Source organism: Lampetra planeri, chromosome 81 (assembly GCF_965212315.1).
Source record: "Lampetra planeri chromosome 81, kcLamPlan1.2.h2, whole genome shotgun sequence".
NCBI classification, from domain to species: Eukaryota; Metazoa; Chordata; class Hyperoartia; order Petromyzontiformes; family Petromyzontidae; genus Lampetra; species Lampetra planeri.
The window spans coordinates 2,809,959-2,826,346 of record NC_136185.1 but is presented as its reverse complement, the minus strand read 5'-3'; the positions used below and the strand labels follow the sequence as shown (position 1 = coordinate 2,826,346).

At 47.6% G+C, this 16,388-nt stretch overlaps 1 protein-coding gene across 1 annotated transcript in view; it reads right to left on the bottom strand.

The window, feature by feature from the left end:
- Positions 1 to 16,388, bottom strand: part of LOC144738349 (uncharacterized) — a 236,657-nt gene that overhangs the window by 83,392 nt on the left and 136,877 nt on the right. The gene's annotated exons all lie outside the window — the stretch shown is intronic.

The window sequence follows — 16,388 nt, the reverse complement described above, 5'->3', positions numbered from 1 at the left end:
CACTGCTATACACTACACTACCATACTACTATACACTACACTACTATACACTACACTATACACTACACTACTATACTATACTACTATACACTACACTATACACTACACTACTATACTACTATACACTACACTATACACTACACTACTATACACTACACTATACACTACACTGTTATACACTACACTACTATACTACTATACACTACACTATACACTACACTACTATACACTACACTATACACTACACTATACACTACACTACTATACTATACTACTATACACTACACTATACACTACACACTGGTGCTGTAACGAATTGGCCACGCTCTGTCGACCCGACACTAAAACCTCACCGATTGGCGGTGTCAGGTGATGGCTGGCCGGGTTCAACACTGCACTACACACTACACTATACACTACACTATACATTACACTACTATACACTATACACTACTATACACTACTCTACTATACACTACTATACACTACACTATACACTACACTACTATACACTATACACTACACTATACACTACACTATACACTACACTACTATACACTACACTATACACTATACTACTATACACTACACTATACACTACACTACTATACACTACACTACTATACACTACACTACTATACACTACACTACCATACACTACAATATACACTACACTATACACTACACTACTATACACTACTATACACTACACTACTATACACTATACACTACACTATACACTACACTACTATACACTACACTACTATACACTACACTACCATACACTACACTACTATACACTATACACTACACTATACACTACACTACTATACACTACACTACTATACACTACACTATACACTACACTATACACTACACTACATTACTATACACTACACTACTATACACCACACTACTATACACTACACTATACACTACACTACACACTACACTACTATACACTACACTACTATACACTACACTACTATACACTATACACTACACACTGGTGCTGTAACGAATTGGCGGTGTCGGGTGATGGCTGGCCGGGTTCAAGGACGCCAAGTTGACTTCTCCGACGCGATCTGACCAGACGCCCCCCGCCCCAAATAAACCAACGAAACCCTCCGGGAGGGAATCCCATAACACGGCCCCGGAGGGGTGGAGACGATGCCACGGACAATGGCCGCTGAGCGAGCAGCATGTCCCTCGTAACCTGAAGCCCGTAGCCGCGTGACCCCCGGACAAACCTGCAGGACGTGTCGGTGCGTGGGTGGGTGGGTGGGGGGTGAGTGGGTGGGTGGGTGGGTGGGTGAGTGGGTGGGTGGGTGGGTGAGTGGGTGGGTGGGTGGGGGGGTGAGTGGGTGGGTGCGTGGGTGGGTGCGTGGGTGGTGAGTGGGTGGGTGGGTGGGGGGTGAGTGGGTGGGTGGGTGGTGAGTGGGTGGGTGGGGGGGTGAGTGGGTGGGTGGGTGGGGGGGTGAGTGGGTGGGTGGGTGGGGGGTGAGTTGGTGGGTGGGTGGGTGAGTGGGTGGGTGGGTGGGGGGATGAGTGGGTGGGTGGGGGGGGTGAGTGGGTGGGTGAGTGGGTGGGTGGGGGGTGAGTGGGTGGGTGAGTGGGTGGGTGGGTGGGGGGTGCGTGCGTGGGTGGGGGGGGTGAGTGGGTGGGTGAGTGGGTGGGTGGGGGGTGAGTGGGTGGGTGAGTGGGTGGGTGGGGGGATGAGTGGGTGGGTGGGGGGGTGAGTGGGTGGGTGAGTGGGTGGGTGGGTGGGGGGTGCGTGCGTGGGTGGGGGGGTGAGTGGGTGGGTGAGTGGGTGTTTGCAAACAAATTATATCGTCACGCGTGGAAAGCGGCGGTACACTATACACTACACTATACACTACACTATACACTACACTATACACTACACTACACTATACACTACACTATACACTACACTATACACTACACTATACACTACACTACTATACACTACACTATACACTACACTATACACTACACTATACACTACACTACTATACACTACACTATACACTACACTATACACTACACTATACACTACACTACTATACACTACACTACTATACACTACACTATACACTACACTATACACTACACTAGACACTATATTAGACACTACACTAGACACTACACTATACACAACACTACTATACACTACACTACTATACACTACACTACACTATACACTACACTACTATACACTACACTACTATACACTACACTATACACTACACTACTATACACTACACTACTATACACTACACTACTATACACTACACTATACACTACACTACTATACACTACACTATACACTACACTACTATACACTACACTACTATACACTACACTATACACTACACTACTATACACTACACTATACACTACACTACTATACACTACACTACTATATGCTACACTACTATACACTACACTATACACTACACTGCTATACACTACACTAATATACACTACACTACTATACACTACACTACTATATGCTACACTATACACTACACTATACACTACACTAGACACTATATTAGACACTACACTAGACACTACACTATACACTACACTACTATACACTACACTACTATACACTACACTATACACTACACTACTATACACTACACTACTATACACTACACTATACACTACACTACTATACACTACACTACTATACACTACACTACTATACACTACACTACTATACACTACACTATACACTACACTACTATACACTACACTATACACTACACTACTATACACTACACTACTATATGCTACACTATACACTACACTATACACTACACTACTATACACTACACTACTATACACTACACTACTATATACTACACTATACACTACACTAGACACTAGTGCTGTACTGGTACCGAATTGGCACGGTCTGTGTACGTGACACTGAACCTCACTCGCTGTCCGTGTCGGGTGGTGGTGGCGGGTTAAACGACGACACGTTGACATCTTTACGCGATGTCACCCGACCATAACCTGTAATAATGACAGACGATGTTGGTAGCGAAAGCCCTCTACGTCCGAAACTGACCGTGACTCCAAAAATATTAAACACATCGACGATTTACACCATTGGAACCTCATTTGCCAGTAAAAAATATGATAATTGATTTTTTTACCCTTCTATCTGGCAACAAAACTGAAACCTTTTTTACGAGGAGTCATGTTTGCATAGACCACAATACCTGCAGCCATAATGCAAACAAAAAACACAACTCTGATAATGCATGTTTTTTGTTTGCATTATGGCTGCAGGTATTGCGGTCTATGCAAACATGACTCCTCGTAAAAAAGGTGTCAGTTTTGTTGCCAGATAAAAGGGTAAAAAACCAATTATCATATTTTGCTACTGGCAAATGAGGTTCCAATGGTGTAAATGCTTCACCCCGAGCTCTCATACTCTGATGGTGCATTGTCTTTGAGTTGTGCGCCTTTTGGCGTCATCTGGTCCAACACCGTGTGAGACTAGGCTCTAAGTAAAGCTGTCTCGGGTGTGGACCAATCAACTTCAAGGACAGTGCACATACATGATCAGAGTTGTGTTTTTTGTTTGCATTATGACTGCAGGTATTGTGGTCTATGCAAACATGACTCCTCGTAAAAAAGGTGTCAGTTTTGTTGCCAGATACAAGGACAAAAAAACAATTATCATATTTTTTACTGGCAAATGAGGTACCAATGGTGATTCTCACCCTTTTTCGCGTTCCAACGATTCTCTCCCCCCCCCCCCCGTCGCTAATTTCCCCCCCAGGGGCAGCCGTGCCAGGCCTTGGAGATCACCGGGAGCGGATCGCGGATAACACTGGTCAACAACAAAACAAAAACATGTTTTTCTGGCCTGGACTTTTGCAGCTGTTTTAGACTAATTTCAGGGTGCTGATTCCAAATCTGATCTCAGATTTGCTCTATCACATCTCATTTTTATGCTATCGGCATACCCCATTTTCATTGATTTTACCCGAAATTAACTCTGTCACTTATGATTGCGAGTCAGTGCTTTAGTGTTAAAATATAGTGCTGTATTTTTTGGATAGTGTGTTTATAATATAATTTTATGTAGATATCCACATTCATTTAATATTTTTCTTCTGCAGTTTTTTTTGAAAATGCTATATTTGATATCTCAAAAACCTGATGCCAGATTTGGAATCGGCACCCCCCCCAAAATTACCTTAAACCCGTTGGAATACCTTATGCCAGAAAAAGTGTATTGACCAGTGCTATCGACGCGAGACGGTGAAGAATGACGAGGCCGTGCCAGGAAGGAAGAGACTCGAAGACAACTCACGCCCTGGGGCGCGTTTTCTTCTTCGTTTTAAGGAAAAAAACCCTTTAATGTCAAAACTTGGTACAACTGTTGACATCCTCCCAAAAAAGACAATCAAATTTAATAAGAAGGCGACGACTCATCAGGGCGGCAAGCTCCGGTGACGGGGGTGGGTGGTCGACACCACGCCGAGGCCACCTTTTGTCTCCGCAGTGGCGACGTCAACTCATCGTGTGCCAAACTAGTGACGTGTTGGGACCTCCATTGCCACTACCAATCAGATTTCATCATCTACTACCAGAGAATGGTGTGGACCAATCAGCTTCAAAGACAATACATCATCATCGACTACCAGAGCGTGGTGTGGACCAATCAGCTTCAAAGACAATGCATCATCATCGACTACCAGAGCGTGGGGTGGACCAATCAGCTTCAAAGACAATACATCATCATCGACTACCAGAGCGTGGTGTGGACCAATCAGCTTCAAAGACAATGCATCATCATCGACTACCAGAGCGTGGGGTGGACCAATCAGCTTCAAAGACAATGCATCATCATCTACTACCAGAGAGTGGTGTGGACCAATCAGCTTCAAAGACAATGCATCATCATCGACTACCAGAGGAATGTAAGTGACATGATTCCTTGTGGAAGGTTTCCATTTGGTCTTTTAACATCTTAACACCACACCCCCTTTTTTATTGACAGATAAGGATGTAACCCCCCCCCCCCCCTCTCTGAGCCGTCGGCTGTGTCAGGTGGTGGCGGGTTCCACGGCTCGAACTCGTGGCTTTGCACGTGGAAGCGCGTGGGCCAAGTAGCGGCCATGCGGCTGCCAAAGCGCGATTATAAAATGGAGGGACGCCCCCCCTCTCCCCCGCCTGGATAACAATCCACGTGACCGCGGGGAGAGAGCGACGCCCCAAAACTCCAAGTATGGAGCAGCCTCGTGGAGCCCACGGAGACCTCGACGCGATCGAACCCAAAATAAAATCAACCTTGATTATTACCGCGTGAAATTATGAGAAAAGCATCAATGATCGAATCAGAAGATCATGACGCGGCGTGTGTCTGTGTGCGTGTCTGTGTGTGTCTGTGTGTGTAGGGATTTGTGTGTTTGTGTGTGTCTGAGTGTGTCTTTGTGTGTGGGGGGGGGGGGGGGGGTGTGTCTGTGTGTGTTTGGGGTGTGTGTGTGTGGGGAGCGGTAGTGTAGTGGTTAACGCGCTGCGCTACGAACCCGGCGACCCGGGTGGTGTGTCTGGGTGGTATGTCTGGGTGTGTCTGTGTGTGTCTGGGTGGTGTGTCTGGGTGTGTCTGTGTGTGTCTGGGTGTGTCTGGGTGGTGTGTCTGGGTGTGTCTGGGTGGTGTGTCTGGGTGTGTCTGGGTGGTGTGTCTGGGTGTGTCTGGGTGGTGTGTCTGGGTGTGTCTGGGTGTGTCTGGGTGTGTGTCGCCAAAATGCTCACCTCCTCGATGGTGCCGGACGGCAATACTATGGTGAGCATGGGGAAAAGGCCGATTACAATTTGACCATTCAACTCATGGCGCTTGTAGCCACGACAGCGGCGAAATGGGGGCTCTGGACAGGTGCGAGGGGCTGGTAACCCCTTAACTAAGCTTGTGCCAGAGGCCCCGGGGAGACAGACGTCCATGACGTCTCCTGGCCGAACCCCATTTGGTGGAGCAGGAGACTGAATCTTTACCCTTGGAGCGCCTCCAGAAACGGCAAAAACCCACTACGGATGGCCACGTGGAATGTTCGAACGCTCACTGCAGAGGAGAGGCTGCACTCCTCTGTTAGGAGCGGGACTGGTACCGCCTGGATCTCTGTGGCATTCAGGAGGTCCAGTGGACCACCAGCTCTGGCTCCTGCCACCATGAGGGGTGGACAGTCCTCTACTTGAGGCAGGAGACTGCCAAACAACAAGGAGTGGCTCTTCTTCTGAACATAAGAATGATGGGGGAGTTGGAGCGTGGTGGTGAGGTGTTGAAAGCTGTAAGCGGCAGGCTACTTTGGGCTCGCCTTCCCATCAACCCGAGGCGAGGAGTGGTGATCGTGGTTACTTATGCTCCCACCGAAGACGAACATCCGTGTAGGGATGCGGGCAAAGCCGATGAGTCAGATGCCTTCTATGACCTCCTGTCACAGATGCTAGCTCAAGTGGCCCTTCTGGACAGAGTCATCTTGTTGGGTGACTTCAATGCTCGAGTTGGTCATGATACTTGCACCTGGCCTGGAGTGATTGGAAGGCATGGGCCAGATCAGATCAATATCAACGGTAGGAGGCTCCTAGATTTTTGTGCAGCCCATGGGCTTGTAATTACCAACACGCTGTTCCGGCATCGGCGTATCCACACAACATCATGTATGCATGCCGGGTTCAAGCAAGAACATCTGCTGGACTACATAATGATGGAACAGGGGATGCGGGCCCATGTCCTTGACAGCAGGACCTACCGTGGAGCTGATCTACCCGCTGACCATCGACTGTAAGATACGCCTGCCATTCTTCCACTCTGGTGGTGGGTGTATACCCAGGATCCCATTCAAACCCACAGTGACCTGGTCTCGGCTAGCTGATGAAAGTTGCAAGCGAGAATTTCATCATCGCTTGCAGCTGGGGTTGGCATATCGTCCCTCCTCCTGAGGTCAAGCGGAAATGGGCGAGGTTTAGGACTGTGGCTCATGCAGCTGGATTGGCCGCTTTGGGTACATGGTCCACACCTCCTCAGAGACCCTGGCTGACAGAGGAGGTGTTTAGGCTGGCTGATAAAAAGCGACAGGCCCACTCTCATCGGCTACAGCATCCCACATCAGATAATGAGGCGGCTTAAAAGCAGCTTTAACTCGGAGGTTCGGAGAGCCGTGAGGCGCTGCAAGGATGGGTGGTGGTCGCGGGTTGCTGAGGAGATGGAGTCTGCCTCAGTAGCCCGCGATCACAAATCATCTTTCACTCCATAAAAAAGTACCTGCAGTGCCACACCTATCACCATCATTCGGGGAAAGAATGGCGATACAATCTCTGACCAATAATAGTTTCGCAGATTTTCTGAGCATTTCTGTGAGGTCTTGGGGGAGGGGAAATCCATTAGCCTGGAAAACATCATGGGGCAAAGTGTGAATGATCCTGCTGAGGCTCAAATATTGGAAGAAGAAGTCACCCCCTGTGAGTGGCTGGCTGAGGTGCCATCTGTTGAGGAAGTACTGAAGGCGATGCAGAGTCTGAGACCAGGAAAGGCACCGGGCAGAGATGATCTCCCAAGCGAAATGCTGAGGGAGGGTAGCGTTTGCCAGACTGCCCTATATGACATCATAATAAGTCTGGACCACTGGACAGGTTCGACAGGATTGGAAGGATGTCCTGGTGGTTCGCCTCTTTAAGAAGGGGGACCGCACAGACTGTAACAACTACAGGGGCATCTCACTTCTCAGTGTGCCAGGAAAGGTCCTGGCAAGGATAATTCAATATCGGTTTGCCAGGCACGCTGAGGAGAGGCTTGTGGAGCCCAAATACGGTTTCAGGAAAGGGCGGTCCTGCACAGACGCCATATTTTCTGTCTGTCTGCTACAGCAGAGGTGTAGGGAATTCCAACAAGATCTACATTTCTGCTTTATTGACCTGGTCAAGGCCTATGATACCATCAGTAGGCCTGGGCTCTGGGTTGTTCTTAATGCGTTCGGAGTCCCGACTCTCTGCTCATGATCATTAAGGACCTTCATGATGGTAAGCGGGCCCGGGTAAAACTACGTGGCCGGGAGTCAGAGATCTAGGCGGTGGTGGTGGTGGTTGTGATGATGATGGAGATGATGGTGGTGGTGGTAGTGGTGGTAGTGATGATGATGGTGGTGATGGAGATGATGGTGGTGATGATGGTGGGGGTGGTAGTTGTGATTATAGTTGTTGTGGTTGTTGTTGGTATTGTTGTGGTGCTTAGTGGTAGTGGTAGTTGTGGTGATTATGATTGTTGTGGTGATAGTTGTGGTGATAATGGTTGTTGTGGTGATGGTTGTTGTTCTTGTCATTTCATGGATTTGGTGTAGACTTGAAGCCTGCTGAAGTGGTCATAATCATCATCACTGGACTTTTCCGGCTTTGAGATGTCGGCCCAGGTTTCGTGGAACGCCTCCAAGTCGGTTATTGATCCGTCAGCCGAACACTGCTCTTCAATCTTCCTGAAGAATTTCTGGGCATCTCGCTCAGCGTATTTCTTTATGAACTCCTCCGCTTTTTCCTTGAACACCTTGCGCTCCACCTGAGAGCGCGAGAATCAAAAATCGCTGCCTTTTAATGAAACGTTCTCAGAGAACCACAGAGACCCATGAAGACCCACAGATACCCACAGAAACTCATGTAGACCCATAAAGACTCACAGAGACCCACAGAGACCAAATATAGACCCACAATGACTTAAAGAGATTCAGAGACTCATACAGACCCACAGAGACCCACAAAGATACAGAAACTCATAAAGACCCACAGAGTCCCACAGAGATCCAAAGACTCATATAGACCCATAGAGACCCACAGAGATCCAGAGACTCATATAGACCCACAAAGACCCACAGAGATCCAAAGACCCATATAGACCCATATAAACCCACAGAGCGACAGAGACTCATATAGACCCATAGAGACCCACAGAGATCCAGAGACTCATATAGACCCATAGAGACCCACAGAGATCCAGAGACTCAAATAGACCCATAGAGACCCACAGAGATCCAAAGACTCATATAGACCCATAGAGACCCACAGAGATCCAAAGACTCATATAGACCCATAGAGACCCACAGAGATCCAAAGACTCATATAGACCCATAGAGACCCACAAAGATACAGAAACTCATAAAGACCCACAGAGACCCACAGAGATCCAAAGAGTCATATAGACCCATGGAGACCCACAGAGATCCAAAGACTCATATAGACCCATAGAGACCCACAGAGATCCAAAGACTCATATAGACCCATAGAGACCCACAGAGATCCAGAGACTCATATAAACCCATAGAGACCCACAGAGATCCAAAGACGCATATAGACCCATAGAGACCCACAGAGATCCAGAGACTCATATAGACCCATAGAGACCCACAGAGATCCAAAGACGCATATAGACCCATAGAGACCCACAGAGATCCAGAGACTCATACAGATCCATAGAGATCCACAGAGATCCAGAGACTCATATAGACCCACAGAGACCCACAGAGATCCAGATACTCTTATAGACCCATAGAGACCCACAGAGATACAGAGACTCATATAGACCCATAGAGACCCACAGAGATCCAGAGACTCATATAGACCCATAGAGACCCACAGAGATCCAAAGACTCATATATACCCATAGAGACCCACAGAGATCCAAAGACTCATATAGACCCATAGAGACCCACAGAGATCCAAAGACTCATATAGACCCATAGAGACCCACAAAGATACAGAAACTCATAAAGACCCACAGAGACCCACATAGATCAAAAGACTCATATAGACCCATGGAGACCCACAGAGATCCAAAGACTCATATAGACCCATAGAGACCCACAGAGATCCAGAGACTCATATAGACCCATAGAGACCCACAGAGATCCAGAGACTCATATAAACCCATAGAGACCCACAGAGATCTAAAGACTCATATAGACCCATAGAGACCCACAGAGATCCAGAGACTCATATAGACCCATAGAGACCCACAGAGATCCAAAGACTCATATAGACCCATAGAGACCCACAGAAATCCAGAGACTCATACAGATCCATAGAGATCCACAGAGATCCAGAGACTCATATAGACCCACAGAGACCCACAGAGATCCAGATACTCTTATAGACCCATAGAGACCCACAGAGATACAGAGACTCATATAAACCCACAGAGTCCCACAGAGATCCAGATACTCTTATAGACCCATAGAGACCCACAAGGACTCACTTGACCCACAGAGTCCCATACTCATAGAGATCCAAATTAAAACTAAACAACATATTTTATTGTTACCAGGTGAGGCCCACTTAGCTACTGCGAAGCTTTGTTCAGAAGCGATCGAGACTATCACAAATGACAGCAGCTCCACCAAGTGGCCGGTATCATCATCGCGTGCGAATTTATAGCTGCAGCCACAATACTATAAACGCGTGGTGTTGTTGATTCTGAACGTGGAGGGGAAAAACCTTAGGACCCGGAGACAATTCCACGCGGTTGCGGGAGAGAAAGAGAGACGCAGACTCCAATTATACCGCAGCAGCAGCGGCGGGCATAGTCAGGGTCAGGGATCGAACTCACGAACTCCTGCACACCAGGCGAGGTAGTCAACATCTCCCAGCCACCGAGTTACAGCAGCAACAACAGAGAGGGGAGTACCTGCCGGTACTGATCTCGGAACTGCTGCTCCTTCAGGCTCTTTTTGGAGCAGCATCTACTGCAGCACACAATCAGCATCCCCAACAGAATGGACCCAGCGATGAGACCGAAGCCATAAAACTGTAAAGAGAATGAAGGGACAAAAGGGTCGTGGATTGTGTCAATTTGTCACTCTCTGGACGCATTGTACGTACGTGATGTGTGTATGTGCGTAGTGGAGTCGCAGACGTACTCCTTGGAGGCAACACATTTAATTATACCAATGTAGTGCCACTGTTAAGCAGTATGTATATATTCATCATTGACCCTTACCTGCAGTAGCAGACATGTGCCAACAGGGGGTTGGAAGACAGGCTAGGTGGGATGAGTCCGGCCATTGGCCGAACGGGGACCTAGACCCCAAGAGGGGGCTGGGGTGATGTCGTCATATTCCAGGGCCCTAGAAAGTTTGTGTACGTGTGTAGTGACATCACGGATGTCACTGTATGGTGCTGGCCATAGAGGGGCACGGCTTTTTGGTGTACTCACATCGCGGACACCACATATGTAACAACATCGTGAATGTCACTGAGTAATGCCGGCTCTACTGAGGCATGGCGTATGATGCATTGTCATCGCAGACACCCCGTATATGTGGGTGCAGTGCCAGCCCTAGAGGGGGCTCGGTGAGCGCTGAGATAGGGCTCAGTGGCACCACGCATGGCCAAGGGCGGGGCCGGCCACGACCCGGGAGCATATAAGCGGGGTCCGCACAGGGGTTCAGCGTTGCTACCGTCATCTGAAGATCTACGTTCTACGTTCTACGTCCAAGAAGAGTCACCAACACGTGGACCCAGACCCGAGCCGGGGTCCGGTCCGTTGTAGCTAACTCCCAGTATGTTTGTGTCGTTTAGCCTGATGGTCCACCACCATAGGTTATCTGATGAAGGAGCAGTAACCCCTTTGTGTCAATGTGTTGGTGTCAATAAATATGTGTTGCCTCCAAAGAGTACGTCTGCGACTCAGTTGAATCCACTACACATGTGTATGTGTGTGTGTATGACAGGCCCACTCTCATCGTCTACAGCATCCCACATCAGAGAATGAGTCTTTCTGCAGCCTTCACTTGAAGGTTCGGAGAGCCGTGAGGCACTGCAAGGATGGGTGGTGGTTGTGGGTTGCTGAGGAGATGGAGTCTAATCTAAAGCTTTTAATAGACTGCGAGACAAGAAGGCTCAACTAATCGAGTCACTAACCTTCCTCAAGAGATGCCGCAATAACAAGGTAATACCGATCGCATTTACACTCTGCTGCTGTCACTTCTCCTAACGCTAAACGGATCTTGTTTAAAGCCAGCCTATCACTAATCTCAGAGAGAATAAGATTGAATTTCGATTTAAAGCTTTCGTGACTGCAGGGATTCATCTTCTCGGTTCTTTCGGTAAAGTCACGTAGAAGGGAAGCAATAAAATAATAAAAATAAAACATAATAAAATAATTCTCACGACGTTTCGGCCACAACGCAAGCAGCCGTCCTCAGGTGAAAACCAGGTCCGTCGAGGCGACAGCGTCTGAATGAAACAGCACCATGCTTGGAACATATATATAAGCTGGGTTGGAAGGGGGGGAAAGAGCGCCTTGACAAAATAATTTGCATATCAAGAGGAATTTAGCATATTTATGGGAAATGCAGGTATGTGATTAGTATTACTTATGCCCGTGCATTATGCAGGATTAGCAGCATCATACCCCCTCCCTTTGATGCTGCTAATCCTGCATAATGGACGGGCATAAGTAGTACTAATCACATACCTGCATTTCCCATATCCCCTCGCTTTGATGCTGCTAATCCTGCATAATGCACGGGCATAAGTAGTACTAATCACATACCTGCATTTCCCATAAATATGCTAAATTCCTCTTGAAATGCAAATTATTTTGTCAAGGCGCTCTTTCCCCCCCTTCCAACCCAGCTTATATATATGCTCCAAGCATGGTGCTGTTTCATTCAGACGCTGTCGCCTCGACAGACCTGGTTTTCACCTGAGGACGGCTGCTTGGGTTGTGGCCGAAACGTCGTGAGAATTGTTTTATTATGTTTTATTTTTATTATTTTATTGCTTCCCTTCTACGTGACTTTACCGAAAGAACCAAGAAGAAGAAGAAGATTGCTCCGATTTGAACTTGATGATTTAGAGAAGACTCTTTTACAATCACACTTACAAATTAACAAATAAAATGTCCACTTCTGATTGGGACCATGTAGATAACATGACAGTCTCCTCTGCTAATTTAATGCTAACCAAATGTGAAGTTAACTTGATCGCTAAATTCAACCTCCTGTCAAAAAAGAAGCCAGATCCACACGTTAAAAAGTTAGATGTTAACAAGATTGTCATCAATCAGAGTAACATCCCAATTTCCGACAGCCTAAAATCGGTACTAGCTAAAGGGTTGAATTTCGCAGTCACCCCTAAACATATCCTATTGGATGATATCATCTCCCAGGTCAACGTAGCTCTCAAAGGCTTTCGATATATCCCGACAGATGTTGCTAGATCTGAAATTGTCACCATCCTTAAAAATGCTAAGAAACCCATTAGTAACATTAGCAAAGACGAGCGCTCTTAACTCACAAAATTAAAAAAAAGATATGACATAGTCATCCTCTCGGCCGACAAGGGCAATGCTACTGTCATCATCGATAAAACGACATACCACAACAAAATCCAGGACCTTCTTAATGATGGCAGTTACACCAAAATCAACAAAGATCCCACTAACAGCCTGGCTACAAAAACCAACAATATCATAACCAGTTCGACTTCTCTAATCGAACAAGTTAAACGGCTCTCCCTAAAACCTTCTGCTGCTAGACCACCCAGATTCTATGGTCTTCCTAAGATCCATAAAGAAGGTACTCCACTTCAGCCCATCGTTTCCACTATCAACTCACCTACCTACAAGCTGGCCCGTTTTCTGTCTGATTCCTTGCTTCCATTCACTGCCAAGACTACCTCAGCAGTACGTAACTCAGCTCGCTTTGTCTCTCTAATCAAGGGAATTTCACTATCCCCAGATGATTTTCTCTTCAGCTTTGATGTAGTTTCTCTGTTCACCAAGGTTCATGTGCCTGACACCTTAGCAATAATTGAAGATTTAGTCCAACATGGACTGAATCCTGATGTTCCTACTCTGGCTAGGCACTGCCTTACCAACACGTATTTCACCTGGAATGGTACTTTCTACAAACAAAATGAAGGTACCCCCATGGGTTCCCCCTTATCACCAGTGATAGCGAATGTTTTCATGGAGAAATTTGAAATAGATGCCATCCAGACATCCACCCTACGTCCTTCCTTGTGGAAGAGATATGTGGATGACACTTTCGTTGTTGGCCACATGGCCTGCCAGCATTGAACCAATTTCTCAATCACATTAACTCCATACACCCATCCATCAAATTCACCATGGAAGTGGAGAAGGATGGTAAGCTACCATTCCTGGATGTTTTGTTTGAGAAGAGACCTGATGGCTCGTTGGGACACTCTGTCTACAGGAAAGCCACCCACACAGATTCCTATCTGAAACCGGATTCCCACCACCATCCAGCACAGAAGAATTCCCTAATCAATATTGCATTTCTGACCAACACCACCTAATTCTAGATTTGAAGCTCTCGTGACTGCAAGGATTCATATTCTTAGGTTTTTTCGGTAAAGTCACGTAGGTAAAACATTAAACTTAATAAAAGTAAAATTCTTCAGGTGGAACCGTCACAGCCCGACAGCTGTATCAAGTACTTGATACCTACGTGACTTTACCGAAAAAAACCTAAGAATATACAACACCACCTAGCCAGTGAACTGGAACATGTACACGAGGCCCTCAAGATGAATGGGTATTCGGACCGCATTATCCGCAAAGCTGTTTCTCCAACCATGGAGAAACAACCCCCTGAGACGCCGATCAAAACCATCACATTACCATACATAGCAGGTGTTACCAAACATGTTTTTTTTTTATCTTAAACAAACACAAGATCGAGGTCCGATTCAGTACAATACACAAAATCCGTGATCTAATCCCATCTGTGAAGGGTGTCATTCCTGACATGCAATATCCTGGAGTCTACAAACTAAGTGGCACCTGTGGTGGCTGCTCCATTGGGAAAACAAAACGACATCTCTCGGACTGTGTTCGCGAACACAAGGCAGATCTGAAACACGGCAGAACTGACCATTGCTATGACGCTGTGGGCTGTCATGATATTGTTTTTTCCGAGACCAAGGTACTCTGCAAACCTTCGGGCTACTATCAAAGGTTTGTTCATGAAGCCATCCAGATATATTAACATAGACATAACTTCAACCGAGAAGATGGATACAAATTGAGCAATCACTGGAAGGATATTATTAACCAGGTAAAACCTTAAATGCGTTATGGTGTTGCCTTCATATTCGCATCTCCAGTTTGTTCAGCCTCCCACTCCCAGCCCCGCTCGCTTCCCCTCCCTCATCCCGGCATTTTGCCTTGCTCCTAATCCCTCTAGCAGCACTCCACTCCCCCTACCCCACACCCCACCCGCTCGATCTCTCCTCCCTGGCTCTTCCCCCCTCTCTTACCTATATAGCCTCTTGTCACGGCAGCCCTTTTGCCCACTTGAGCAATTGTTTCTTGCTGTGGGTGTCCCACCTGATGACGGACGCTTGTGTTGCGCCCGAAACGTCGTGATTTAATTTATTCTATTTTATACCTACGCGACTTTACCGAAAGAACCAAGAGCATAGTAGTGGAGATGGAGTCTGCATCAAATCGCTCTTTAATTCCATCAAAAAAGTAACCTGCAGCGTCACACCACATGGGTAGCAGTGCTGAGTCTGTGGGTGACAGTGCTGAGTCTATGGGTGGCAGTGCTGAGTCTGTGGGTGACAGTGTTGAGTCTATGGGTGACAGTGCTGAGTCTATGGGTGACAGTGCTGAGTCTGTGGGTGACAGTGCTGAGTCTGTGGGTGACAGTGCTGAGTCTGTGGGTGACAGTGCTGAGTCTATGCGTGACAGTGCTGAGTCTGTGGGTGACAGTGCTGAGTCTGTGGGTGACAGTGCTGAGTCTGTGGGTGACAGTGCTGAGTCTGTGGGTGACAGTGCTGAGTCTGTGGGTGACAGTGCTGAGTCTATGGGTGACAGTGCTGAGTCTGTGGGTGACAGTGCTGAGTCTATGCGTGACAGTGCTGAGTCTGTGGGTGACAGTGCTGAGTCTGTGGGTGACAGTGCTGAGTCTGTGGGTGACAGTGCTGAGTCTGTGGGTGACAGTGCTGAGTCTGTGGGGTGCCACGCGCCTCACCTGAGACTTGGCGTGGAGCGAGTTGTTGGTCTCTTCGCGTATCTGTCTGGCGATGTCGTCGCTGATGTTCGCGTGCAGGGGAATGTCCTTGCAGGGGATGCGGGCCAACACCTCCGACACGTTCAGCTCCTTGCTCAGGAGGGTCTGCCAGGCCCCGGTGCTCCCGCTGTGGGCGCAGACCACGTAGTCTCCCGTGAGCAGCGCGGTGCTCACCCAAATTATGGGGGCGATGAGCGCCTTGGCCAACATCGACCAGAAGCAGCGGCAGGAGCAGCAGCTCCTGCAGCCGGTCACCACCTTCCAAGTATCGGGTTGCAGCAGGAACCCTAAGCAGAGGAGAATGGCGGCCGGGACCACGAAGACCACGACAAC